At 46.8% G+C, this 27,851-nt stretch overlaps 1 protein-coding gene and 1 long non-coding RNA gene across 4 annotated transcripts in view; one reads left to right on the top strand and one right to left on the bottom strand.

Annotated features, from left to right (window-relative positions):
• Positions 1 to 27,851, top strand: part of FAM107B (family with sequence similarity 107 member B) — a 543,269-nt gene that overhangs the window by 502,657 nt on the left and 12,761 nt on the right. The gene's annotated exons all lie outside the window — the stretch shown is intronic.
• On the bottom strand, positions 106 to 25,717 carry LOC134932462 (uncharacterized). The gene is made up of 3 exons (XR_010179358.1): positions 25,532 to 25,717; positions 6,430 to 6,573; positions 106 to 324 (listed from the first exon to the last, which is right to left on the bottom strand). It is a non-coding gene; the product is annotated as an uncharacterized LOC134932462 (long non-coding RNA).

The following is a 27,851-nucleotide window of genomic DNA, read 5'->3' as shown; positions in this document are numbered from 1 at the left end:
GTCACTTCAGTATATACTAAAATAATTCTATCACTTTACAACTAGTATCATTATTAACTGGAGTCCCAATTGCATGTGTTTATTTCTAAAAAAAAAGAGCCCAAATCAAGTATAATATTTATTATTATTTTTATGCCGCGACAGAATAGACATTGAGAATTACTGTAAGTATATGGACAAAATTTACTAAGCAGCTGGTTTGTTGGGTTCTGTAAACTGATGAGATTCACTGCAGATTGATTGTGTGTGTCGGCTCAAAACCTTCAGTGCCATCTTGGCAGTAATAAAATCGGAAAGATGTTTTCCCTCCTGCATTTTTCACATCTGTAACAAAAGATAAAGGGAAAGCTTTTGATTTCATGCTTGATAACATTTATTGTGGATGTTTTCTGCTGTTTCCTTGTACAAATAAAGAGTACAAAAACATCAGAAAGATGGCATATGCACAGAAGAGAACACAGATTCTACCCTGGCACTGTGCTCTCTTCTGTGCATGGGCCATCTTTCTGATTCTATCATTGGATATATAAGGGGAAGGGCTCTAGACTGCACGCCCTAGCTGATTGTAATGAGAGGTACTACCTTGCTTAGATTTATAGTACTACTTAGAAACAAAAAATATGCAGGTGCACTATGCAAACATTACAATTAAATATTTAAGAGGCTGTTAGCATAAATTTGGCCAAAGTTATGGTCCTGTCCACCAATGTCCATGTCACCTCATTGGGCAATTCTCTAACATTCTGGGGTTTCACGTCTGGGGCACAGGACACCCACAAACCAGCACAGCCAAAAAATACCCAGGGCATCACACACATGAAATATAGCAGTGAAGTGTTACAGAGTATCAGGTGAGTGAAAGCAGCTACTCAGTGTTAGGAGTGTTACAAAAGTGAAAAAAGGTTGGGAAAGTATACATAGATAAAAAACAAAAAACAAAAAAAGCAACAAAAGGAATATAAAATTTAAATAAAAGTGTTAAGTGGTGATACCCTGAAGTGGCCCAGCCAGAGCAGCTAAGGGGGCCCTACGCCCCAATGCTCACCCCACAACTGACACTATATAAATATAAAAAGGACTTAATTGTAATTAGGCCTTATTCAATGTTTAGTCAAATGCTAGTTTCCTGCTTAAAAACAATTAGTGGCAGGTGGGGAGGGGTGCCAGTCCAGACTGAAGGAGTGTTAACCTTCAAGTGTACATATATACACACAATGATGGATATATAAGGCTAGGTGCTCTTGATTACACACGCTAGCTGCTTGTAATGAGAGGTGCTACCTTGCTGAGATTTCTAGTACTACACATAGAAAAAAAGATGCTATTGCACTATGATTCTATCGTTGGAAAGATGGCACTGCGGGATAAGCACAAGGAGCCAGCAACTGCATGGGAGGCACATTCGAAAAAGTCTGGGGATGCCAGCTGCACCCCATCCCCTCCCCATTTCATACTACACCCCTGGGTATTCAGTAAGATGGAAGAGATCATGATTTGGTTCACTTGTAACAATGATTGATATAATTTTAAGAAATCCAATGAGATTCTTATTAAACTTATGTTACAGACTTCAGTTCAGTGCCATCTTTCTGAATACATCACCAAAGAGATGGTGCACTGCAGTGCTTAAAGTGGTCCTACAGAGGTGGTGGAACTCACCCCCCACCCCATGGCGCACATGTAACAAAGGTATTGCGCGCGCCGTAAAAAGATGGTCGTGGACTCAAAAAGAAAGGGGCGTGGTAACAGAATAGTAATAATGCCCACAGTAGTAGCACCCCGTAATACACATAATGCCCACCGCAGTAGCGATTCTTATACAATGCTTACAGTAGTAGTGCTCCTTATGCAATGTCCACTGTACTGCTAGTGCCCACAGTGGTAGTGTCCCTTATATAGACCCCATAATAGTGGTGCCCCTTATGCAATGCCCGCAATAGTAGTGCCCCTTATGTCCCCAGGAGTGATGCCCCTTATGAAGTGCCCTCTTTACAATGCCCTCATTAGAAGGGCCCCCTGTAGTAATGCCCCCAATAGTAATGCCCTCCTGTAGTTATGCCCCCAGTAGTAATGCCCTCCTGTAGTTATGCCCCCAGTAGTAATGCCCTCCTGTAGTTTGCCCCCAGTAGTTAGCCCCTTTGTAGTTTGCCCCCTTGTAGTTTGACCCCAGTAGCTTGCCCTCTTGTAGCTTGCCCCCTTGTAGCTGGCCCCCAGTAATAATGTCCCCCAGTAGATGCCCCCCCAGTAGTAAAGCCCCCAGTAGATGCCCCCCAGTAGTTTGCTCCCAGTAGATCCCCACCCAGTAATAATGCCCCCCAGTAGTTTGCCCCCAGTAGATGCCCCCCGTAGATGCATTGCTAAAGGAAGAAAACAATCACAATACTTACCGAGCCCCGCTCCCGCTTCCAGACCGCTGCAGTCCTCTCTCGCCGCCCGCTCCTCGGCACTATAGAAGAGACGTCATGACGTCTCTCCCATAGCGCACAGTGACAGCGCCGGAAGCCGGAGCTCAGTAGTGAGCTGCTGCCTCCGGGCGCCCGCTGGTAGCGGAATCTCAAGGGCGCCCGGCATTGCGCTGCACACAGCGGGTTAGGTGAGCCGGAGGAGACGGAACGCAGTTCCGCCGTGTTCTGGCTCACTTTAACCCCTGGTGCACTGGAGGCACAATGTTCGTTCCTGGGTGCAAGGTGTGCGGGGCCTACCTGTACGTATGGACCCATGTGCACTTCACACTCTGCACACCCATTGATAGATACGACACTGAAACCTTAGGAGGCGTCTGGTGCCCATCTTCTCTCTTCCCTGGCACTAACTGTGCGATGTCACATGGAAAAGAGCCAGAGCATCCTAAAACCCTGCTATGGCGCTGGTGTAGAGGCCCTTAAAATGTGTGTCTACGGACACATTCAATTATTATAGACAAAACTGTATAATTATATATTTCATAGATGGTATAGGTTTTTCTCCTTTGGCATTTTGTTGTGACATACTTATAATTTTTCAGATGTAATAATTTATTTTTATTAGCAAATGTTTCTTTTGAGATACTTTTGTTTTATATGAATACACTATAAAGCAGTAAACAGAAGATTTTGGGAAAATAGAACATCAGCTGTGACCCTTGACCTGTGGCCACTGGAGTATGGGAGTTTTAAGAGAGCTCATGTCTCTGAGTTCCTATTGACTTGGGCTATTTTCAGAGCAAACTGCTTTGTGTACATAGGGTTTAGTAATGTGTGCCTTGGGAATGATTACACATACATTTTCATCTTCCCATGAATTCAGATATATATCTGGCTAAATGCAGACAATGGCATATTCGGGGGTTTCCTATGATGGGGTAGAGGGCAGAGGAAAGAGAAGGAAGCAGATTGAGGCTTAAAATCCATCCTCTGACCTTCCTGTCTGTTTTAGTGGAGTAATTTAGGGGTGTCTGCATTATTGAAAGCCAAGGTAAATGATATGTCAGCAACCTGTACAGTATTATGGGTAGACATGTACATTTTAAACAATAACTGTCATTTCTAATATGAATGAAGTCAAATTTGATTTCATTATAAGTTCAAATAGTTACTGAAAATAGTTACTGTTAAACCAAAGGGCGTCCAAACTGTTTTCCTGGAGTGACATATTTAAAAAGATAAAAATATGACTTTGAATGGAAGTCCACAAAATGTTTTTGTCAGTTTGCCTCCAGGCAATTAGGTTTCTGTGCTGAGGCGCCCGCACCCCCCTTGTGTGCCAGTCCAGAGACCTCCCTTGTGTCACTTACCTATCATGGTCTTTGTCCGAATCCTCTGTCTCGAGTCAGCATGGGCCGCGTTTTTGCCAGAGGCAATGCCCAGTAGCAGGAATAGTGCAGCACGGCTCCAGCACCTGTGGCTGCTGAGCGGAGTGGCTGTGTTACCGAGCCTGTAACTCAGCTTTTTTTAAGGCAGCAGAGAAGTGTACCCACATCTCCAGACTCCTGTCTCCACTCCGAAGCTTTACCTGCTGTCAGTGAGGATATGGCATAGCAATATGCCAGCACCACTGCCTTTAATGCCCGTCTCCAACTTCCTGCTTTCCCCGCCTCCCCTCCACCTCTAATACATGGTACCCGACCTCCCCTCCTCCTATCCCAGCCTACCTCTGCTCTAATGCATATATAAATGTGCAATAGACCATTCATAATAAGATACTTGCTTATTACTTTTTAGATGTATCTTTAAGGGTTCATTTTAAGTAATTGCTCCCCAATACACATTGCACAGTTCTATTTTAAGGGTTGTGCGCCTGTTGTGTTTTTACATCTCCTCTCACACCTTTTACCCAGCATACCTTCTCCTCCTATCCCCTTCTCCTCTTGTGTCCCCGACTCTGCGTCCTGCAGCATGGTGCCAGAAACTTTTTTTTTTGGCAGGGGGGAGCAAAATTTATAGTTGCACCACTGCTTTGTCATTAGGCCCATCCTCCTTGCAGCAAAAAGCAAAAGACTTTGGGAGGTATGGTGTCGCATTAAGCAAAAGCATTATTGCAAGAACGAGACATTTTTATTTTTAATCCTGTTGACCTATCTGGGGATGGCATTACCAGAACAGGGAGTACCAGAGTACCACCATGACAGTTCAAAATTAGGTATTTCCCAAGGGGTTACTTTGAGGATGGGCTGCCGCTTATGGGCCAGTGCTTTTTGCATGCCCCCCCCCTCCCCTCCATCCAGGCTAAACTATGGCAGCCAGCCCCTGCTAAGGAGGGGGGGGGGGGGGGGGGGGCGTGGCTTGATGCAGTGGCAGGGTAACCCTGGAAGTTCTCCAGCACCCAGCCAGGAGCAGCCAACATGAAGGAGAAGTTCATGATCAAGATGGCTAAAAGGCAGGGGACTGTGCTTGTAAGCTGCTGCTGGGACTGTGAATGGGTGGCATAGGGCTGTCCCACTCTCTTCCTATAGGGTAAGAAAGTATATACTGCTGCACCTTTGTTTAATGCCCACATTAAATGTAACCGCAGTTCTCTGTTTCACCATGCTTTACCCATGATGAAGTTATGCTTCCTACAGTACTTGGTTAAGGACTGTGAGCAGGTAAAGATTTAAATCCATTTACATACTTTTACCAGTCCTTGCTTTGAGCTTGGTGGACTTTGTATCTGTTGGTTCCCTTTATTGTGTCAATAAGGCACATTAAAGGCACATTATCCTATCTTCATAAATGCCATAACAATATTAATCCCATAGCAATAAGTGTAACGCATAGCAGATCAATAACGTTATTAATCATTGTATATTACTGCATATATGTGGGGATAGTTTTCTGTATGATACACAACCTGAAAATTAGGCTTTTTTATTTCCATATTTTTCAGACTTTGTGCTAAAATGCTTTATCATTAATGAAACTTTGTTTCCAATGTGTGTTCTTAGATTTCTGCTCTGTATTCTGAAATATTCAGATGCTTGTATGTAATCTAAGGACGTGTCTTGTATCAACATGTGCTCTCCCTATGTTAGTGGATATTGTCGTAAGAGGGGTATCTGGAGTGTAACAGGCAACGCCACATGTACAGCTCTGCAACCTGTGCCAAGAGAGACAGATGTTAATGAATAAGGGATCCTCTTCTGTTCTGACTGTACTATGTAGGGTTGCAGGAAGAGAATAATGAACAGGGTGTGTGATTCAAAGAGTGGCTGGAATGATGGGAGCCAGGGGACATGAAATGATCAGAGCAATATAGTAGCCATCACATTTAGATTTAAGAGACTGTTCACTGCTACCTTTTATGCTTACCCTAGCTGCCAATGTGCTTACGTTGTCAGCGACTAGATGTTAGGATTGTTTGACCAAGATTTTTTTGTTTGCACCCTCCCACAACTTATAAGAAAGAGGCTGTTTAATATAGAAGTAGGACTGACCCAGTCATAAGTCGATGGAAGGAATGGGACTTAAGGGCCCTACACACTGACAGATAACACTGCATGATATGAACGTTCTTGTTCATTAATGAACGAGAACTCGTTCATATCGACAGTGTGTAGGCACCAACGATGAACGATGCACGGCCCCGCCCTCGTTCGTTGTTGGTGCCCCGTCGTTTATGAATGCAGGCCAATATGGACAATCTTGTCCATATTAGCATGCATTGCTATGGCGCCGGGTGACGGGGGGAGTGAAGAAACTTCATTCCCCATTCACCTCCCCCCCCCCCCCCCCCCCCCCGCCGCCGGGTCGCCCGTCGGCTGTATCCGAGTCTGTAGGGGGCTTTACACAGACCTTCTTGAAATCAAAGTAAACCTATCAGTGGTTACGATCACAAGTATAAGTGTTTTAATCATAACATTGTCTGATTTACTTATTACTGGCTCTTATGACATTTTCGTGTCGGTACATACTACATTGTACATTTTAAATTGCTACTGGCATTGGCATTTATATGGTTAATCAGCATTTTTACCTTTTACATAAAGTAGTGCTATCCAACTAGAGGAGCATAGCCCTTCAGGTCTTCTATGGTTACACATCTATAGCATAAAATTAAGTGGTTTCAAAATGTAATGTATAGTCCATCAATAATAGAAGGATTGTCTATTTTTTCAGGCTGAAAGAAAGGATAATGCAAAAGAAAATAATATACATAACTGTCTTCAATAAAGTACAGAGTTAGCATTGAACAATGTCATCCTTTATACATAAAGGGATTTTATTGTTTGTGGCAAAATAACACATTTGTCCACATCTGACAAGTCATACACAGGTGAACTTTTTCCTGTCCTCGTTGTCTGTACTTTATACTGTAAATTGTTTCATTTCATGGTGAATATGGTATGAACTGTGCTGGTGATTCAGAGCAGTGTGCGGCTATACACATCACTTTAGCTAAAGCTCAGTATCACAGGGGTGATCTAATTTTGAATACCAATTTCGACTGTTGGGAAGTATCTGTGTTTAAAACTCATATTAGAACCTTTCACTTTTATGGGTAATAGTGCACTAACATGCTATGGTTCTGATTTGCTTTACTGTCTCTCTTATGTCAATGTTTCATTTTCCACCAATGCAGGGACTTTGTCTCCCTTTTAAAACTTCACCGCCCAAAAGTGCTCAATGACCTTGCCTATCTCCATGCATTTTTTTTGGGGTGGTATCCGGTCTCTAGGTCGACCACATTGGTTGACAATGCATTAGGTCGACATGGTTTGTAGGTCGACATGCACTTGGTCATCATGACGAAAGGTTGACATGAGTTTTTCACAATTTTTTTCATATTTTGACCGTTTTCATACTTTACGATCCACGTGGACTACGGGTGGGAACAGTAACCTGTGCCGAGCGCAGCGAGGGGACACAGTGCACTAATTAGGGTTCCCAGTCACTCGGCGAAGAAAACAACACCAATTTTTATTTTTGAACTCATGTCGACCTTTTGTCATGTCAACCTATGTTAGGTGTCGGCTTAGTCACTGTCGACACTATGAACCACACTCGGGTGGGGGGGGGGGGTTGTTTTTCTTTACAACTGTGAGTAATGAAAGCACATTTTCTAATATTTGTTTTTGCACTTTAATGAGTTCCCGTATTATGGTGCTTTGTCTTGTGAGAGCAGTTCTTACACTGAATGAGCCTAGATTATCATCTTTCCACTTGAGACCACATTTTTCAAGGTGGGATACCTCTTTCATTTGTCATTCTCCCTAGGGTCATTAACAGGAAGATGTTGAGCCCTGCTGTCTGTGGAGCCTTGGATGTTGTAATCTATGAGCCTAATTAAACGTAACTTGGCTCTTCTGAAATAACAAATTGCTATCTTTTTTAATGAACCAAATTGGAGATATACATATACATTGTTTTTTCCCCCTGTGTTTCGTCACTCTTTCAAGAACAGGAACAACTACTCCAGTTTGTATGAAAATACTAGGTCTTTTCTTCTCAGTATATCTTCGTATATTGCCATGAAGGAATGTTTGCAAGAGAGTGTGTGCAGGGAGTGTCATACCCCTTTTCCACTAGCTCTAAAAACACGGGTAAATGCGCGGGGGCGCACATTTACCCGTGATTTTACTTTTTGAACACCCCCCCCCCCCCCCCCCCCCGGCAAATTCCCGGAACAAGTGTTCAACCCGGTAAGCTGTGTAGTATAAACGGAAGCCATATCGCTCCCGTTCACAGTGAATAGAAGGGCGGCGCTGGGAGATCATGTGATCTCCCAGCGCCGCCCTTGTCGCGTCAGAAGCAGCGTCACCAACCTGACAATATGCCGGGTTGGTGGAGCTAGTGTAGAAGGGGGCTGTAGCACGGGTCGCAGCCGTGTCAGGCTCCCGGCTGCGACCCGTGCTACAAGTGGAAAAATAAGAATTTACTTACCGATAATTCTATTTCTCGGAGTCCGTAGTGGATGCTGGGGTTCCTGAAAGGACCATGGGGAATAGCGGCTCCGCAGGAGACAGGGCACAAAAAGTAAAGCTTTCCGATCAGGTGGTGTGCACTGGCTCCTCCCCCTATGACCCTCCTCCAGACTCCAGTTAGGTACTGTGCCCGGACGAGCGTACACAATAAGGGAGGAATTTTGAATCCCGGGTAAGACTCATACCAGCCACACCAATCACACTGTACAACCTGTGATCTGAACCCAGTTAACAGTATGAGAACAGAGGAGCCTCTGAAAGAGGGCTCACTACAACAATAACCCGATTTAGTTAACAATAACTATGTACAAGTATTGCAGATAATCCGCACTTGGGATGGGCGCCCAGCATCCACTACGGACTCCGAGAAATAGAATTATCGGTAAGTAAATTCTTATTTTCTCTATCGTCCTTGTGGATGCTGGGGTTCCTGAAAGGACCATGGGGATTATACCAAAGCTCCCAAACGGGCGGGAGAGTGCGGATGACTCTGCAGCACCGAATGAGAGAACTCCAGGTCCTCTTTTGCCAGGGTATCAAATTTGTAGAATTTTACAAACGTGTTCTCCCCCGACCACGTAGCTGCTCGGCAAAGTTGTAATGCCGAGACCCCTCGGGCAGCCGCCCAAGATGAGCCCACCTTCCTTGTGGAATGGGCCTTAACAGATTTAGACTGTGGCAGGCCTGCCACAGAATGTGCAAGTTGAATTGTGCTACCAATCCCACGAGCAATCGACTGCTTAGAAGCAGAAGCACCCAGCATTGTTGGGTGCATACAGGATAAACAGCAAGTCAGATTTCCTGACTCCAGCCAACCTGGAAACTATATTTTCAGGGCCCTGATAACATCCAGCAACTTGGAGTCCTCCAAGTCCCTAGTAGCCGCAGGAACCACAATAAGCTGGTTCAGGTGAAACGCTGACACCACCTTAAGGAGAAACTGGGGACGAGTCCGCAGCTTTGCTCTGTCCGAATGGACAATCAGATATGGCTTTGTGAGATAAAGCCGCCAATTCTGACACTCGCCTGGCCGAGGCCAGGACCAACAGCATGGTCATTTTCCATGTGAGATATATCAAATCCACAGATTTGAGTTGTTTAAACCAATGTGATTTTTTTAGGAATCCCAAAACTACGTTGAGATCGCCCAGTGCCACTGGAGACATCAAAGGGGCTGTATATGCAGTACTCCCTTAACAACTTCTGGACTTCAGGAACTGAAGCCAATTTCTTTCTGGAAGAAAATCAACAGGCCGAAATTTGAACCTTAATGGACCCAATTTGAGACCCATAGACACTCCTGTTTGCAGGAAATGTAGAAATTAACCTAGTTGAAATTCTTCCGTGGAGCCTTCCTGGACTCACACCCTGGCACATATTTTCACCTAAGTGGTGATAATGTTGTGCGGTCACCTCCTTCCTGGCTCTGACCAGGGTAGGGATGACCTCTTCCGGAATGCCTCTTTCCCTTAGGATCCGGCGTTCACCCGCCTTGGCGTCAACGCAGCTGCGGTAAGTCCCGGAACAGACACGGTTCTTGCCGAATCAAGACCCTTCTTAGTATCTCTTGAAGTTCCGGGAACCAAGTCCTTCTTGGCCAAACCGGAGCCACGAGTATAGTTCTTACTCCTCTCCTTCCTATCATTTTCAATACATTGGGTATGAAAAGCAGAGGATGGAACACATACACCGACTGGTACACCGACGGTGTTACCAGAGCGTCCCAGCTATTGCCTGAGTGTCTCTTGACCTGGCGCTTCAGGTGGGACGCCATCATAACCACCTTTGGTCTTTCCCAACGGTTTACAATCATGTGGAAACTTCCAGATTAAGTTTCCACTTTTCCGGGTGGAATTCATTTATGCTGAGGAAATCTTCCCAGTTGCCCACTCCCGGAATGAACACTGCTGACAGTGTTATCACATGATTTTCCGCCCAGCGAAGAATCCTTGCTGTCATTGCCCTCCTGCTTCTTGTGTCGCCCCGTCTGATAACGTGGGCGACCGCCATGATGATGTCCTACTGGATCAGCACCGGTTGACTTTGAAGCAGGAGTCTTCCTAGGCTCAGAGCATTGTAAATTGCCCTTAGCTCCAGTATATTCATGTGGAGAGAAGTCTCCAGACTTGACCACACTTCCTTGGAAATTTTTTCCCTGTGTGACTACTCCCCAGCCTCTCAGGCTGGTATCCGTGGTCCCCAGAACACAGTCCTGAATGCTGAGTGTGCTGCCCTCTAAAAGATGAGCACTCTGCAGCCCCCACAGAAGAGACACCCCTGTCCTTGGAGACAGGATTATCCGCTGATGCATCTGAAAATGCGATCCGGACCATTCGTCCAGCAAATCCCCTGAGATCTGCCGAATGGAATCGCTTCGTAAGAAGCCACCATTTTTCCCAGGACTCCTGTGCATTGATGCACTGATACTTGGCCTGGTTTTAGGAGGTTTCTGACTAGGTCGAATAACTCCTTGGCTTTTTCCTCCCGGAGGAACACCTTTTTCTGGACTATGCCCAGAATCATTCCTAGGAACAGCAGACGTATCGTCGGAAAACAGCTGCGATTCTTGGAATATTTAGAATCCAGTCGTGCTGTCGTAGAACTACTTTAGATAGTGCTCTTCCGACCTCCAACTGTTCTCTGGAACTTGCCCTTTTCAGGATATCGTCCAAGTAAGGGATAATTTAGATGCCTTTTTTCTTTGAAGAAACATCTTTTCGGCCATTACCTTGGTAAAAGGCCCGGGGTGCCGTGGATAATTCAAACGGCATCGTCTGAAACTGATATTGACAGTTCTGTACCACGAACCAGAGGTACCCTTGTTGAGAAGGGCAAATTTGGACATGGAGGTAATCCTTGATGTCCAGGGACACCATATAGTCCCCTTTTTTTTCGGTTCGCTATCACTGCTCTGAGTGACTCCATCTCGATTTGAACCTTTTATGTAAGTGTTCAAAGATTTCAGTTTAGACTATGTCTCACCAAGCCGTCTGGCTTCAGTACCACAATATAGTGTGGAAAAATAATACCCTTTTCCTTGTTGTAGGAGGGGTACTTTGATTATCACCTGCTGGATATACAGCTTGTGAATTGTTTCCAATGCTGCCTCCTTGTCGGAGGGAGCCGTTGGTAAAGCAGACTTCAGAAACCTGCGAGGAGAAGATGTCTCGACTCTCCAATCTGTACCCCTGGGATAATACTTGTACTATCTAGGGGTCAACCTGCGAGTGATCCCACTGCGCGCTGAGACTCTTGAGACTACCCCCCCACCTTGAGTCCGCTTGCATGGCCCCAGCGTCATGCTGAGGACTTGGCAGACGCGGTGGAGGGCTTCTTTTCCTGGGAAGGGGCTGCCTGCTGCAGTCTACTTCCCTTACCTCTATGTCTGGGCAGATATGACTGGCCTTTTGCCTGCATGCCCTCATGGGAAAGGAAGGATTGAGGCTGAAAAGACGGTGTCTTTTTCAGCTGAGACGTAACTTGGGGTAAAAAGGTTGGATTTCCCAGCTGTTGCCGTGGTCCCCAGGTCCGATGGACCGACCCCAACTAACTCCTTCCCTTTATACGGCAATACTTCCATGTGCCGTATGGGATCTGTATCACCTGACCACTGTCGTGTCCATGACATCTTCTGGGTGATATGGACAACGTACTTATCTTGATGCCAGAGAGCAAATATCCCTCTGTGCATCTCACGTACATATATATAGAATGCATCCTATTAAATGCTCTATATGAATAAAATATTTTCAGTCAGGGAATCCGACCAAGCCAACCCAGCACTGCATCTCCAGGCTGATGGCGATCGCTGGTCGCAGTATAACCACCGTATGTGTGTATATACTTTTTAGGATATCTTTCCAGCTTCCTATCAGCTGGCTCCTTGAGGGCGGCCGTATCTGGAGACGGTAACGCCACTTGATAAGCGTGTGAGCGCCTTATCACCCTAAGGGGTGTTTCCCAACGCGCCCTAATTTCTGGCGGGAAAGGGTATAACGCCAATATTTGCTATCGGGGTAACCCCACGCATCATCACACACTTCATTTTATTTTATCTGATTCAGGAAAAACTACAGGTAGTTTTTTCACTCCCACATAATACCCTTTTTTGTGGTACTTGTAGTATCAGAAATATGCAACACCTCCTTCATTGCCCTTAACGTGTGGCCCTAATGAGAAATACGTTTGTTTATTCACCGTCGACACTGGATTCAGTGTCCGTGTCTGTGTCTGTGTCGACCGACTGAGGTAAATGGGCGTTTTTAACGCCCCTGACGGTGTTTCTGAGACGCCTGGACCGGTACTAATAGTTTGTCGGCCGTCTCACGTCGTCAACCGACCTTGCAGCGTGTTGACATTCTCACGTAATTCCCTAAATAAGCCATCCATTCCGGTGTCGACTCCCTAGAGAGTGACATCACCATTACAGGCAATTTCTCCGCCTCCTCACCAACATCGTCCTCATACATGTCGACACACACGTACCGACACACAGCACACACACCGGGAATGCTCTGACAGAGGACAGGACCCACACTAGCCCTTTGGGGAGACAGAGGGAGAGTTTGCCAGCACACACCAGAACGCTATAATTATATAGGGACAACCTTATATAAGTGTTTTCCCTTATAGCATCTTTATATATATCTCAATATCGCCAAAATCAGTGCCCCCCCTCTCTGTTTTAACCCTGTTTCTGTAGTGCAGTGCAGGGGAGAGCCTGGGAGCCTTCTCTCCAGGCTTTCTGTGAGAGAAAATGGCGCTGTGTGCTGAGGAGATAGGCCCCGCCCCTTTTTCGGCGGGCTCGTCTCCCGCTATTTAGTGAATCTTGGCAGGGGTTAAATATCTCCATATAGCCTCTGGGGGCTATATGTGAGGTATTTTTCGCCAAAAAAGGTTTTCATTTGCCTCCCAGGGCGCCCCCCTCCCAGCGCCCTGCACCCTCAGTGACTGCCGTGTGAAGTGTGCTGAGAGGAAAATGGCGCACAGCTGCAGTGCTGTGCGCTACCTTTAGAAGACTGCAGGAGTCTTCAGCCGCCGATTCTGGACCTCTTCTTACTTCAGCATCTGCAAGGGGGCCGGCGGCGCGGCTCCGGTGACCATCCAGGCTGTACCTGTGATCGTCCCTCTGGAGCTGATGTCCAGTAGCCAAGAAGCCAATCCATCCTGCACGCAGGTGAGTTCACTCCTTCTCCCCTAAGTCCCTCGTTGCAGTGATCCTGTTGCCAGCAGGACTCACTGTAAAATAAAAAACCTAAGCTAAACTTTCTCTAAGCAGCTCTTTAGGAGAGCCACCTAGATTGCACCCTTCTCGGCCGGGCACAAAAATCTAACTGGAGTCTGGAGGAGGGTCATAGGGGGAGGAGCCAGTGCACACCACCTGATCGGAAAGCTTTACTTTTTGTGCCCTGTCTCCTGCGGAGCCGCTATTCCCCATGGTCCTTTCAGGAACCCCAGCATCCACAAGGACGATAGAGAAAGGGGTATTAGTCTGTGTCCTGTAGCAGAAAATGTATGTTCTTATCAACAGTTCTGTTGGATGAATACATTTAGATTAGAATGACAAAAATAAGCCATGAAGCATAATGGCTGAAGTCACATGTGACCAGCTTCTCTATTTCAGACTGCTGTTATATCTATCTAGACAGCTATTCAAAGCATACTTGCCTACCCTCCCAGAATGGCCGGGAGGCTCCCGAAAATCGGGTGGCGCTCCTGGACCCACGGAAAGCCAGGCAAGGCTCCCGCATACTTGCTACAGCCTCCCCTCCCCCCTCGGCCACTCGCAATAGAGTGCAAGTGGGTGGACCGGAAGACCTGATGATGCGATTCGCAGTGAATCACGTCATCATAGCCTCGCTACACAGTGCCTATTTTCTCGACACTGTGGAACGGTTGGGGGGATGGAGGGGGTGGCCACGATGATGTGATTGTGCTGCCACACCCCTGGACAGCCCACCTATATGCTAGCCATGCTTTTTATGCGCCAACTGAGCAACCCCCTCATGGATTGTCCTTAAAACAATCCATAGCACTATATTTTCATTCCTGATTGCGACTGGCATCACAAAAGTACCATGGTCCATGCGTAGTGCGGTTGTCGCACGTACGCAATCTACCAATAATCGCTCAGTTGTGTGATCCTGACTCATCCCTAACACCGAACCTCACCCAAACCATAACCCCTAACCCAAAACCAAATCTGCTAAACCCTACACAACCTCAATACCCTATTCCTAACCCAAACCTAAACCCCTAAACCAACCCCAAGACCCTAAACCAAACCACTACAACAACTCTAGTACCCTAACCCAAAATTTTGTCCTTATAGTACTATAAAGGTGGATGTCCCTCTCCCAGGTGCTGCAAACATATACATTAACACACAGTTCTGATCTGAAAGTGCTAGGGATTAGAAGGTCACCTCGAGGTGGCATCTGCAGTGGGGGGCTGTTGGGTGGGTTAGGGTACATACGCAGTAATGTGTGTAACTGTGCCCTGCTTAGTGCCTATGGCATGTAACAATGGTGATGAGTCCTGACCACAGACAAAGGTGGTCTCAGCTCTCCCGGGCTGCCTGGCACACAGCTTTCATTTGCATTTTCACACTGCAAGCACTAGGTGCCTGGCTAATATAACAGTGACATTACTCAGGTGCCAGGGCCCACTTTTTTTTTTTTTAAAGTACACTAAAGGATTTTTTTTTTTTACGGTGGGTGGAAAGTGGACAGACTGCCTTATATTACACGTATATTACAAGTACCTAACATGCACAGTGCAGACAACGGAATTCTGGGTATAAATACAAGAAGAATATATAAAAGAGTGCGCTATCAACGGCAGCCTGTATAGGGAAGGTCAATTCCCGGGATTACTGTAGAAATATAAAGAAAATATACACTGGCGCCGGCTGTGAATCAAATGATGATGGACAGTATACCAATGAAAAGTATAAACAATGATTTATTTAAACAATCATAACAGATTCTAATCCTTAAGAAGTAGCAATTGCTCAGAATGGTGAGTTTAGAATAAAAAATACAAGGTACCACTGGTTATTCCCTTTTAAATAGAATGTCCGCAACTTCTGGCTAGGGCTCTATTCCACTTTGCTCACAAGTTCAATTGATGAAATAAATTGTTACCAGACTTGCTTCCGGAAAAAGCCCCCTAGGTATCTCTTACATGAAGATCCAAATTGGCAAACAGGGATACGTCCGGGTCTGTAAGTGACTTGTGCTGGAATTTTATCCGTTGGATGCAAAAGAGTCCATGACGCCAGAGATGTTGGTAGGGAAATATACCTTGTGGTCCTTAGAAATGTGGCTCAACGCGTTTCGCTGGTCTAATGGCTGCCAGCTTCCTCAGGAGCATAAAACCAGTGTCTTACTGATACCCTTTATATACCCTGACAATCAAGGGACAACAAGAAACATCTGTTGTTTCCATTCTGATATATTAAATAATATTTCACAAAACTTGGTTTAAGTAGCAGCAGAAAGCAATCACTAATACACCCAAATTAAACACTGTTTATTTATAAAAACGAGGTTTGAAAATGATATAAAACATTAAAAACAATTACTAAGACTGATGTCATGTGATCGGCTCCGGTCACATGACCATATTAACCAATGGACACTATTTGCGGGATGTTTGTAAGTTCCCGCCCGTGATCACGTGACCGCGTCCGGTCACGTGATCCCAGGGACTAACCAAATCACTTCCATGCGGTCCACAAGCACGGAAGTGACGGCGCGCTGAATGGAGTGCAGCGCATGCCATCAGGAAGTATCAGGAAGCATGCCATCCTGCATGTAGCAGATGCCTGACTCATTTGTTGCGCTGTAAATCTGGGGGCAGAGGCTACTTAGCACGGGGAGAAGGACCCGATTCGAAAACTCACGTACCCGGGCTGCCCTCCCCTGCAGCAGCTGCTCCTGTCGGCTGTCCCTGCTGCCAAGATCCGAATCATCAGACTGAAGACGCTATTCATAAGCTAAGTTACTGCTTTATTACCACTGTGTCTACACAATTCACAGGGTGTTTTCATTATATATAATGTGCCAGACACTAGTAGGCGCTCCTGTACACTCCATTTGTTCTATATTTTACCTACCTACTGGGCAAGAGCTGCCACTCATTTATTGTTGAGGTGTGACGTATGTTATCAACAAAGATATAAGATATTAGTTTTCTTAATCACTACTAAGGTTGTCTAGCTAGGATATTCTAAGGCGCTGTTCTCTATTTTTATATTTTTATATATATATATATATATATATATATATATATATATATATATATATATAAAAATAAATATACACACCACCGATTTTCCGGCATCCTCGGTTCCAGTGCCGTGCCGGATTATCGATTTTGCCGGATTAACGGTGGAAACTAATTTTGCACCTTCAGAACATTTCTAAAGCAATAAATAGTAAAATATATGCTACAGTATAACATTAATTAATGAATAAATACAGTAGTGTATGCAAAACTGTTTAGAAGCAAAACAGGTATCAGGTACGTTTTGAACAACCATTAACAGTAAGTGAAACAGTCACTACAAGGAAAGTACTAAACCTCATGCAAAATGACACTAACTCTTACCCTCCCACAGCCCAACTCCCACTACAACCTACCCTATACCTTCCACAGCCCAACTCTAAACCTTCCACAGCCCAACAACCTACCCTATACCTTCCACAGCCCAACTCTAAACCTTCCACAGCCCAACTCCTATTACAACCTACCCTATAACTTCCACAGCCCAACAACCTACCCTATACCTTCCACAGCCCAACTCTAAACCTTCCACAGCCCAACTCTAAACCTTCCACAGCCCAGCAACCTACCCTATACCTTCCACAGCCCAACTCCTATTACAACCTACCCTATAACTTCCACAGCCCAACTCTAAACCTTCCACAGCCCAACTCTAAACCTCCCACAGTCCAACTCCCACTTCAACCTAATCATCAGCTTGGTCTTGAAGAAGTATTTCAGGTGGGACAGTTGCATCTGGGATGTCTGGGGAACAGGGACCTGATCTAGAACTTGGAGGAATTGGAGATGCTAGAGAACAGGTACTGCTCTTAGGCACATTCTTGCATAGCTTCTTAAACATAACATCAAGGCGAGGTTGTTTCATAAGTTTTGACCTTTCCCTGTACAGTTTTTCTTTCATCAAGTGAAAATGCATTAGCTCTTGTTCTGTCACAAAGTTACGTTGTTCTAGTCCTTTGATTAGCTCACTTATCTCAATCAGCTTGTCAATACCAGTGGGGATTTCAATAACATTTTCTTCTTCACTGTCACCGTCGTCACTTTCAGTGTTTTTTGCAGGATTCAAAACCATATCTATAATTTCAGAGTCAGTACAGTGACGCACAACAGGTGTTTCAACGTCAACCTCCATCCACTCTGCCAGATTTTCTTCGTTCAGCCTACTTGATAGGTTGTTGGCAGCAGTTGCAGTACAAGTTTTTGCATATTCAAGTAACTCAAGAACTCATTCATCATCATTTGCTACGTGAAATCCTGTGAAGGCAATACTGGGATCTTCATCAGATGCATTTTCAAACACCATGGCAGGCCACAACTTATGCCAACCATTCTTTAGTGTTAACGAATTTACATTCTCCCAGGCACTAGCAACAAACCAAAGTACATCTTTCATGTTAAAGTCTTTGATAAACGACTCAATAGGCTTGCCTGAATTCACCACATCTAGCATGCGTTTCATGAAAAGTGTACGATACTTGGCCTTCATAGAGCGCAATATTCCTTGATCTTGTGGTTGGATAAGAGATGTACAGTTTGGTGGTAAGTATGCTGTAAACACGTTATTCTTGCGCAGCAGTTCAGCTCTAGGGTGAGCTGAACAGTTGTCCAGAATAAGAAGGATTTTGCAGTCCTCTGGTAGGCCTACAGATGTGCAGTGTGCTCTGGCTTCTGCCACAAAATACTTTTCAAACCACTCTAGCATTAACTCGGTGGTAATCCATCCATTTTTATTTGCACGATAAATTACAGGATACACTTTAACACCTTTTAAAGCCCTAGGGCATTTACTTTTTCCGATCACTAGTGGCTTACATCGGTGAGTTCCGGCAGCATTGGAGCAACCTAGGACAGTAACTCTGTCCTTAGATTGTTTAAACCCTGTGGGGGCTTCTTCATACTCCATTGATAAAGTTTTCCTAGGGGTACATCGCCAATACAGTGCAGTTTCATCGGCATTATAAACTTGCTGGGGGGAGAGGTTTTCATCAGCCACAAGCTTTGCAAACTCATCCACATAGTCATCAGCTGCTTCATGGTTTGCAGACCGTTTTTCACCACACACTTTACGCATTGAAATTCCATGACGTGTCTTAAACCTATGCAGCCATCCTTCACTGTAATCACACTCATAGTCAAGTTTTAGTGCTTTATGATACAACTTAGCTTGTTCCTGTACCATGATGCCTGACAAGTCTACACCATCACTCCGACGTTGTCGAAACCATTCCAACAACACTCGATCAAGCTCAGTGCTTTTACCAGATTTCATAGTTTTCCTAATGCTCATTTGCTTCTTAGATTGACTTTCTGCAGAGAACTGTAATATTTTCTCCCTGTGTTTTTTTTTATGTCATACTGTCATACACTGTTGAGGAACCGAGACCGTATGTATCACACAGCTTCTTCACTGAAACACCGCGGTCGAGTTTTCGTAATATCTCAACTTTTGCCTGCACCGATATAGACTTGTGTTTACGCTTTATACCTGTACCATCACTGTTCTTGGAAGGCATAGCAGCACTACTGTCACTTGAACTGTCTGCGGATGCCATAACAGCCCCACTGTTGCTTGCTGTGTCACCTGTAGGGGTTCACTACGGGTGGCCGGCGGTCGGGCTCCCGGCGACCAGCATCCCGGCGCCGGGAGCCCGACCGCCGGCTTACCGACAGCTTGGCGAGCGCAAATGAGCCCCTTGCGGGCTCGCTGCGCTCGCCACGCTACGGGCACGGTGGCGCGCCACACTATTTTATTCTCCCTCTATGGGGGTCGTGGACCCCCACGAGGGAAAATAAGTGTCGGTAAGCCGGCGAAGTGTCGGTAAGCCGGCGGTCGGGCTCCCGGCGCCGGTATACTGAGCGCCGGGAGCCCGACCGCCGGCAAACAGAAGACCACCCACCTGTAGTGCCCTCAGAAGCTGTACTCACTGACACTTGTGTGCGCTGTGTCTTCCGCCCATGTGCGGTACTTGCTGTGACCTTGGACGCCATAACAGCCCCACTGATGCTTGCTGTGTCACCTGCAGTGTCCGTGGAAGCTGTACCCACTGACACTTGCGCGTATTGCGTGTTACGCCCATGCGCAGAAAATGTTCCGGATTAAAGAATGTCCCTAACCCCCTTTAATCTGGACAAATCAAAATTGTCCGGATTAAAAGAGGTTCCGGATCATCGGTTGCCGGAAAATCGGTGGTGTGTGTGTGTGTGTGTGTATGTGTGTGTATATATGTGTATATATGTATGTATATATATATATATATATATATATATATATATATATATATATATATATATTTTTGACCGGCCCTCCACATATATATTATAATACCTGGGTGCCATCCCACGGACCAGCAAGGAACCATGCAGAGATTTGGGAAGAAACGGGTGGCACTCCATGGCTTTATGAATGAGGCACACAGCTACGCAAGCTTGTACAGCTGTCTGCGTTATTCATAAAGACATGGAGTGCCACCCATTTTTCCCCAATATTTATATTTGTACACAAAACTATTGTCACTTCATTTCTCCTATCTTAATCATGGGCTACTTCATCTGTGGTCATGGTATAAAAAAAGTGCTTTTTGTAGCAGTTTTACCCACTTGTGGTGAAGGTGGCATAGCAGCCTTTTCAGAATACAGAAAATCCATTGGACACCACCACTTGACGAAACACCCATGTGTAGGTCAGTGCTTAGTCAAGTGGGGGTGTCTAATGGATTATTTAACAAGTCTGTAAATCATTAACTAGTCTGTAAATAATATGTGGTTTACTTGTACCAGATTAGTGGTCAAATATATGTTATAGTATAATTGTAAAACAAAATCGTAAAATGTTTCTCAGGATGAAATAATTATTTTTGAACTCTGTATTTCTTTTATATAGAGGTTAATTGTGTTCTATTTAGGAGAAAAAAATAATAAAAATAAAAAAAACTTGGGTTTTAAGTAATCAGAAACTGATTATAATTATTTTGGCAATAAGAAATTATGTATTGCGTGATTTAACAATTTTCACATATCCTTTTGATAGGGGCTCTGACAGGAGTGCACCAAGCATTGTGTGTGAAAGTAATGTGATTGCTAATGACATCACCAGGGGCGGATTGGGAAAAAAAACCAGCCCAGGAAATTTCTGGATGCAGCCCTAATGGAGGCGGGGTCTGTTGAGGGGGTGGAGTCTGTCACGCGGGCAGGAAACTCACTCCTCATAGGGCCTGATTTTGTTGTATGCAGTTGCAGCCTTCCTTGGGTCTTTTACAGAAATTGTCTTCTACTTTATGCTAATGCAGCTCCCTGGTATACATCCGTGTGTCTGAATGTCGAGGACTGAGAAGCTCTCTGTCATTATCTAAAAACGCTGGAATCATTCTTTGTGTGTCATTAGACACCACCATTGGTTAAGCCACTGACACTTTTACCAGCCCTATGCTACGTAGAGATCATCCGTTTGAGTTTGGCCTCAAATATGAGCAATTCAGTGTTCCTATACGTAAACACTATTGGCAACACGCCCGTGTTACTTCTATAACATGCCCATACTATGTTACAACTGCGTCTGATTAGAAAACCACCTAGAACGCCCAACAACAATACTGGCAGTGTATGCTGTGCTGTGTGTCAATGTGTAAAGAGCTGTGTGTGTGGTGCTGGGTACAGGGGATGTGTGTCCGCGTGAGAGATGCTGGTGAGGGGCTGTGTGTCAGTGTGTGGTGCTGGGTGCAGGCGGCTGTATGTCAGTTTGTGAGGTGCTGGGTATAGAGTGTGTGTCAGTGTGTGTCAGTGTGTGAGGTGCTGGGCACAGGGGGCTGTGTGTGTCAGTGTGTGAGGTGCAGGGGTCGGTGTGTGAGGTGCTGGGTACAGGGGGCTGCGTGTGTCAGTGTGTGAGGTGCAGGGGGCTGTGTGTGTCAGTGTGTGAGATGCTGTGTGTACAGGGGGTGTGTGTCAATGTGTGAGGTGCTGGGTGCAGGGGGCTGTGTGCGAGTGTGTGAGGTGCAGGGGGCTGTGTGTGTCAGTGTGTGAGGTGCATGGTGCTAAGTGTCTGTGTGAGGTGCTGGGTGCTGTATGTCAGTGTGTGAGGTGCTGGGTACAGGGGGCTATGTGTGAAAGTGTGTGAGGTGCTGGGTGCCCTGGACTGTGGGGGTAATTCCAAGTTGATCGCAGCAGGAATTTTTTTAGCAGTTGGGCAAAACCATGTGCACTGCAGGGGAGGCAGATATAACGTGTGCAGAAAGAGTTAGATTTGGGTGGGTTATTTTGTTTCTGTTCAGGGTAAATACTGGCTGCTTTATTTTTACACTGCAAATTAGATTGCAGATTGAACACACCACACCCAAATCTAACTCTCTCTGTAAATTTTATATCTGCCTCCCCTGCAGTGCACATGGTTTTGCCCAATTCCTAAAAAATGTCCTGCTGCGATCAACTTGGAATTACCCCATGTGTGTCTGTGTGTGTGGTGCTGGGTACAAGGAGCTGTGTGTGTCAGTATGTGAGGTGCTGGTACATGGGGCTGTGTGACGGTGTGTGAGGTGCTGGGTGCAGGGGGCTGTATTTCAGTGTGTGAGGTGCTGGGTACATGGGACTGTGTGTGTCAATGTGTGAGGTGCTGGGTGCAGGGGACTGTGTGTCAGTGTGTGAGGTGCTGGGTACAGGGGGCTATGTGTGTCAGTGTGTGAGGTGCAGGGGACTGTGTGTCTGTGTGTGGTGCTGGGTACAATGAGCTGTGTGTGTCAGTATGTGAGGTGCTGGTACATGGGGCTGTGTGTCGGTGTGTGAGGTGCTGGGTGCAGGGGGCTGTATATGTCAGTGTGTGAGGTGCTGGGTACAGGCGACTGTGTGTGTCAGTGTGTGAGGTGCTCGGTGCAGGGGACTGTGTGTCTGTGTGAGGTGCTGCGTACAGGGGGTGTGTGTCAGTGTGTGAGGTGCTAAGTGCAGGGGGCTGTGTGAGGTGCACGGGGCTGTGTGTGTCAGTGTGTGAGGTGCTAGTATAGGGGGCTGTGTGTTAGTGTGTGAGGTGCTGGTACAAGGGGCTGTGTGTCGGCGTGTGAGGTGCTGGTACAGGAGGCTGTGTGTGAGGTGCTGGTATGGGGGGGATGTGTGTCAATGTGTGAGGTGCTGTGTACAGGGGACTGTGTGTGTCAGTGTGTGAGATGCTGGTACAGGGGGCTGAGTGTCAGTGTGTGAGTTGCTGGGTGCAGACGGCTGTGTGTCAGTGTTTTGAGGTGCAGGGGGCAGCGTGTGAGGTGCTGGGTACAGGGGGCAGTGTGTGAGGCATAGGTGTTGGAAGGGGATGCGGTCAGGATGCCGCCGGACGGAATCCCGGCGGTCAAAATACCGATGCCGGAATCCCGACCGCCACAATCCCGACATATTCTCCCTCCGTGGGTGTCCACGACACCCATAGAGGGAGAATATAATAGTGTGCCCGCAGCGTGGCGAGCGAAGCGAGCCCGCAAGGGGCTTCGTTCCGCTCACCACCCCTGTCGGGATTGTGTGGTCGGGATTCCGGCGTCGGTATTTCGACCGCCGGGATTCCGACCGGCGGCATTTAGTACTGATCCCGTTGGAAGGGGGGGGGCAGAATGCCGCCCTCAAACAAGATGCAGGTGCGGGTTAGGGGGAGCGCTTACCCCCGGATCCCCGCGGGCGACGACTCCGGTAAAATCAATGTGCTGCCACTGCCTGCTATACCCCATGTCCTCCTAGCAGGCTGTTCACTGATGCATTATTGCGAGGAGGCGTGGCCATGCTGGGACATCCCGCCTCCTACCAGTAATTCATCAGTGAAGAGCCGGCTAGGACAGTGATGGGTAACCTTGACACTCCAGCTGTTGTTGAACTACATATCCCAGCCTGCCCTGCTACAGTTTTGTTATTTGGCTATGCTAAAACTGATGCAGGGCATGCTGGGATGTGTAGTTCAACAACAGCTGGAGTGTCAAGGTTAGCCATCACTGGGCTAGGAGGACATGGGGTATAGCAGGCAGCGGCAGCACATTGATTTTACAGGAGGAGTCGCCCGGAGGTGAGCGCCGCTCATCCACACTGGGGGGTGGGGAGGTTTGGGGGGGGGGAGCGCCAAAATGTAATTTTTACTGGCCTCTCCCCCCAACCTCATAACATTCCAGCGCCCCTGGTGTGAGGTGCAGGGGGCCATGTGTCAGTGTGTGAGGTGCTGGGTACAGGGGGCAGTGTGTGAGGGGCAGGGGGCAATGTGTGAGGTGCTGAGTACAGGGGGCAGTGTGTGACGTGCTGGGGAGGGGCAGGGTACAGGGGGCAGTGTGAGACGTGCTGGGGAGGGGCAGGGTACAGGGGGCAGTGTGTGAGGGGCAGGGTACAGGGGGCAGTGTGTGAGGGGCAGGGTACAGGGGGCAGTGTGTCATTGTGTGAGGTGCTGTGTACATGGGGCAGTGTGTGGGGTGCTGGGTACAGGGGGCAGTGTGTGAGGGACAGGGTGCAGGGGGGGGTAGTGTGTGAGGTGCTGGGTACAGGAGGACAGTGTGAGGGGCAGGGGGCAGTGTGTGAGGTGCTGGGTACATGAGGCAGTGTGTGAGATGCAGGGGGCAGTGTGTGAGGGGCAGGGTGCAGGGGGGGTAGTGTGTGAGGTGCTGGGTACAGGGGGACAGTGTGTGAGGGGTAGGGAGCAGTGTGTGAGGCACAGGGTACAGGGGGCAGTGTGTGAGGTGCTGGGTACAGGGGGCAGTGTGTGAGGTGCTGGGTACAGGAGGCAGTGTGTGAGATGCAGGGGGCAGTGTGTGAGGTGCTGGATACAGGGGGACAGTGTGAGGGGCAGGGGGCAGTGTGTGAGGGACAGGGTACAGGGGACAGTGTGTGAGGTGCTGGGTACAAGGACAGTATGTGAGGTGCTGGGTACAGGGGGCAGTGTGTGAGGGGCAGGGTGCAGGGGGGGTAGTTGTGAGGTGCTGGGTACAGGGGGACAGTGAGGGAGGGGCAGGGGGCAGTGTGTGAGGTGCTGGGTACAGGGGGCAGTGTGTGAGGTGCTGGGTACAGGGGCAGTGTGTGAGGTGCTGGGTACAGGGGGCAGTGTGTGAGGTGCTGGGTACAGGGGCAGTGTGTGAGGTGCTGGGTACAGGGGGCAGTGTGTGAGGTGCTGGGTACAGGAGGCAGTGTGTGAGATGCTGGGTACAGGGGCAGTGTGTGAGGTGCTGGGTACAGGGGCAGTGTGTGAGGTGCTGGGTACAGGGGCAGTGTGTGAGGTGCTGGGTACAGGAGGCAGTGTGTGAGATGCAGGGGGCAGTGTGTGAGGTTCTGGATACAGGGGGCAGTGTGTGAGGTGCTGGGTACAGGGGGCAGTGTGTGAGGTGCTGGGTACAGGGGCAGTGTGTGAGGTGCTGGGTACAGGGGCAGTGTGTGAGGTGCTGGGTACAGGGGCAGTGTGTGAGGTGCTGGGTACAGGGGGCAGTGTGTGAGGTGCTGGGTACAGGAGGCAGTGTGTGAGATGCAGGGGGCAGTGTGTGAGGTTCTGGATACAGGGGGCTAGTGTGTGAGGGGCAGGTTGTTGTGTGTGTGGGACTGTATACAGGGGCCTGTGTGTGTCAGTGTGTGAGTGTGGGGTTGGAGAGAACGGTTATATGTGGGCTGCAGCCAGGGTAGTTAGTAGTGAGCTGATCACAGGGGCTGCCTGTCAGCAGCAAAGCTGGCCAGCCCCCCTCCTGCATATCGAAGTTGGAAGCTGTTTCTCTGCCATCATGCCTGCAGCTCCGGTCCGGGTTTCTGTCTGAGGTGGACATCGAATTGCGATGGTTAGCAACCATCAATGTTTTCGTTGTGATGTTAGTGTTTTTACCATTCAGTGGCAGCATTCCGATGTTTGGTAATAATTTGATGGTGTTCTGATGGTTAACTTACTTAAACACTGGAACCTGCGCTGTCCCTGCTCCTTTATTGCTGCTGTTCCCTGGTGACCCATTGGAGGTTGTCTCTGTGCCTCAGACGTGACACCGCTTGGTCCCTCCCCTATCCCAGGCTGCTGCTAGGCAACAGAGCAGATTGCTTGCTGTGATTTGCTCTCTGACACTGTGAGAACCAATCAGAGCACAGCTCTTGCCACTGCAGCAGCAGCGATGAGGAGCCTGACTGTGTCACTCTCCTCTATGCCTGTGGCGTCATTTAGATAATTGGCCTCGGTGTCATTCAGGTTACTGGAGCGGTGGCTGTGTCCACTCCTGCAGCGGCTCTGCCTCCTCTCGTAATAGCCCATCTCTGGTCTGGGCCCCGCCCTTATTCACAATCCTAGCCCGCCCCCAGAGAGGGAGTGAGCACGGCCACAGTGGAAAGGACAGAGCACAGCCCACCTGCAATCCGTCCCGGAATCCCGGCGTACCACTCCGCCTCTGGACATCACTATACTTTCAGGTCTGGGGCCAGCATCACTACTATGCATGCATGGTTTGATGACTGCGCATGTACAAGTGGAGATCTACAGATCCCTCTCCCTGTAACTTTGCTATCTGTAGCCCAGAGACCACAACGGCTGACATCTATAGATGGCGTTAGCTATTGAGGCCAAGCTACGAAGCCTATGGATGCTGCTTTTGTAAAAACGAGGGATAGCAGTAGATATTTCCAAAATCCGCTGCGGTACCTCGTAGATACATTTAGGGAATACTTAATATTTGTGTTTGTAGGGGATATCACACTAATATTCTTTAATAAATATATCCCAAAATGAGGGAAACCTATGTTTTACCAAATCAGCCCAAGCATTATAATCTGCAATGCAATGCGTCTTATGCCATTTCTATTGACTAGCAAGACGGTTGCAAAACACGATAAATTCCTTTTGGTGTTGTGATGGTCATCCATGCAAACACACTCTCCTGTGCATTTTGCTTATATATTTTCTTTTATCTATTGACCTCTACTGTTTATTATGTGAAATGTTTCAGTCAGTGGGGAAGTTATGTTTGCAGCAGATGTGATAATTTGTGGTGACTGTTTCCTTCCGTCAGTTAGGACTTGTTTCTGAGTAACATCTTGATCTCTATGAGAATTTCCTTTTCCTGTGTTCCTATCATAATTTTGTTTTCTTTAATGAAAACAACTTTTGAATTTGGCCGACCTATTTCGTCATGTGACAAATTTGTGGTGTAAACAAGGAAATCCTGGTTTATTGGAACATAATCGTTATTCAAGGTATATAAATTAACTTAATATTCATTTTCTTCGCCTAAGGTTCCATTCAGACTTCATTTTAATTTGACCTGTAAAAACAGCTTCAGCAAAGTATTTTCTTTGAGCCCTTTGCCACTTTAATAGCTATATTGGTAAACTTTTTTTTCAAAGAAAGTGAACATTATTTGTGTATTATCCTCTGGGAGAGCAGGAAAAAATATTTTAGGGGCAATTCCGTTTTCAGTGAGAAATGCAGTAATTTAGAGCGGTCACAGGCTATTGCCTGAAAAGTGCAGCAAAAAATGGCTTTTCACAAGTATGTGCCCTTCCGCGATTCAACCTATTCAAATGCAAAATGCACAAAGACGGGATTTGTGCGATAATTCTTGCCGGCAAAACCAGACAAAAGTTCTGGTGAAATTGGGGAAATTAGCCTTTACCCCCAAAAATGGAAAACAGTATTGAAGTCTATTAGTGGTAATAATAAAAATATTTGGGCTACTTAAGTTGTGTTGAATGGCTGTTTATATGCACTTTTCAAAAAAGTGTAAAAACATTAGAAAGCAAGTGTTTTTCAGCAAAATACTGTAAGTGCCCAAATGAAATTGGGGGTGCATAAAAATGGGTATAAGTTTATATTTGGGACAGTTTAAGCCACTTTCAAAATACTTCCAAAAATCTTGATAACTCCCAACTGCAAGCCTAAAAACACTTGTCCCACTCATAAAGCATCCCAGTATACCTGTCCCATACCTTGTACCCCAATTTACACCTTTTTGCACTTTTTGACTCCAAAAAGGACCTGGCATTATTGGCTAATTAATAATAATAATAATTAAAAACTTCTAAGTGCCTAATTAGTCATTTAGGGGATATCTGAACCAAATCCCAACATTTTGGACTTAAAATTGTGATTTTTTTTCCCCCCAACATTTCAGCTATGCAGGATGCGGAGAATAGAAAGTTGCAGTAAACCTATGGAGAATTATCACCCAAAATTTTCCGCAGACAACTGAATAGCAGCTTTCCACGGGTCGCTATAAAAGCCCAGTTT

Source organism: Pseudophryne corroboree, chromosome 6, assembly GCF_028390025.1.
Source record: "Pseudophryne corroboree isolate aPseCor3 chromosome 6, aPseCor3.hap2, whole genome shotgun sequence".
Classification (NCBI taxonomy): Eukaryota; Metazoa; Chordata; class Amphibia; order Anura; family Myobatrachidae; genus Pseudophryne; species Pseudophryne corroboree.
The sequence above is the reverse complement of the archived record's forward strand: the minus strand, read 5'-3'. Positions and strand labels throughout refer to the sequence as shown.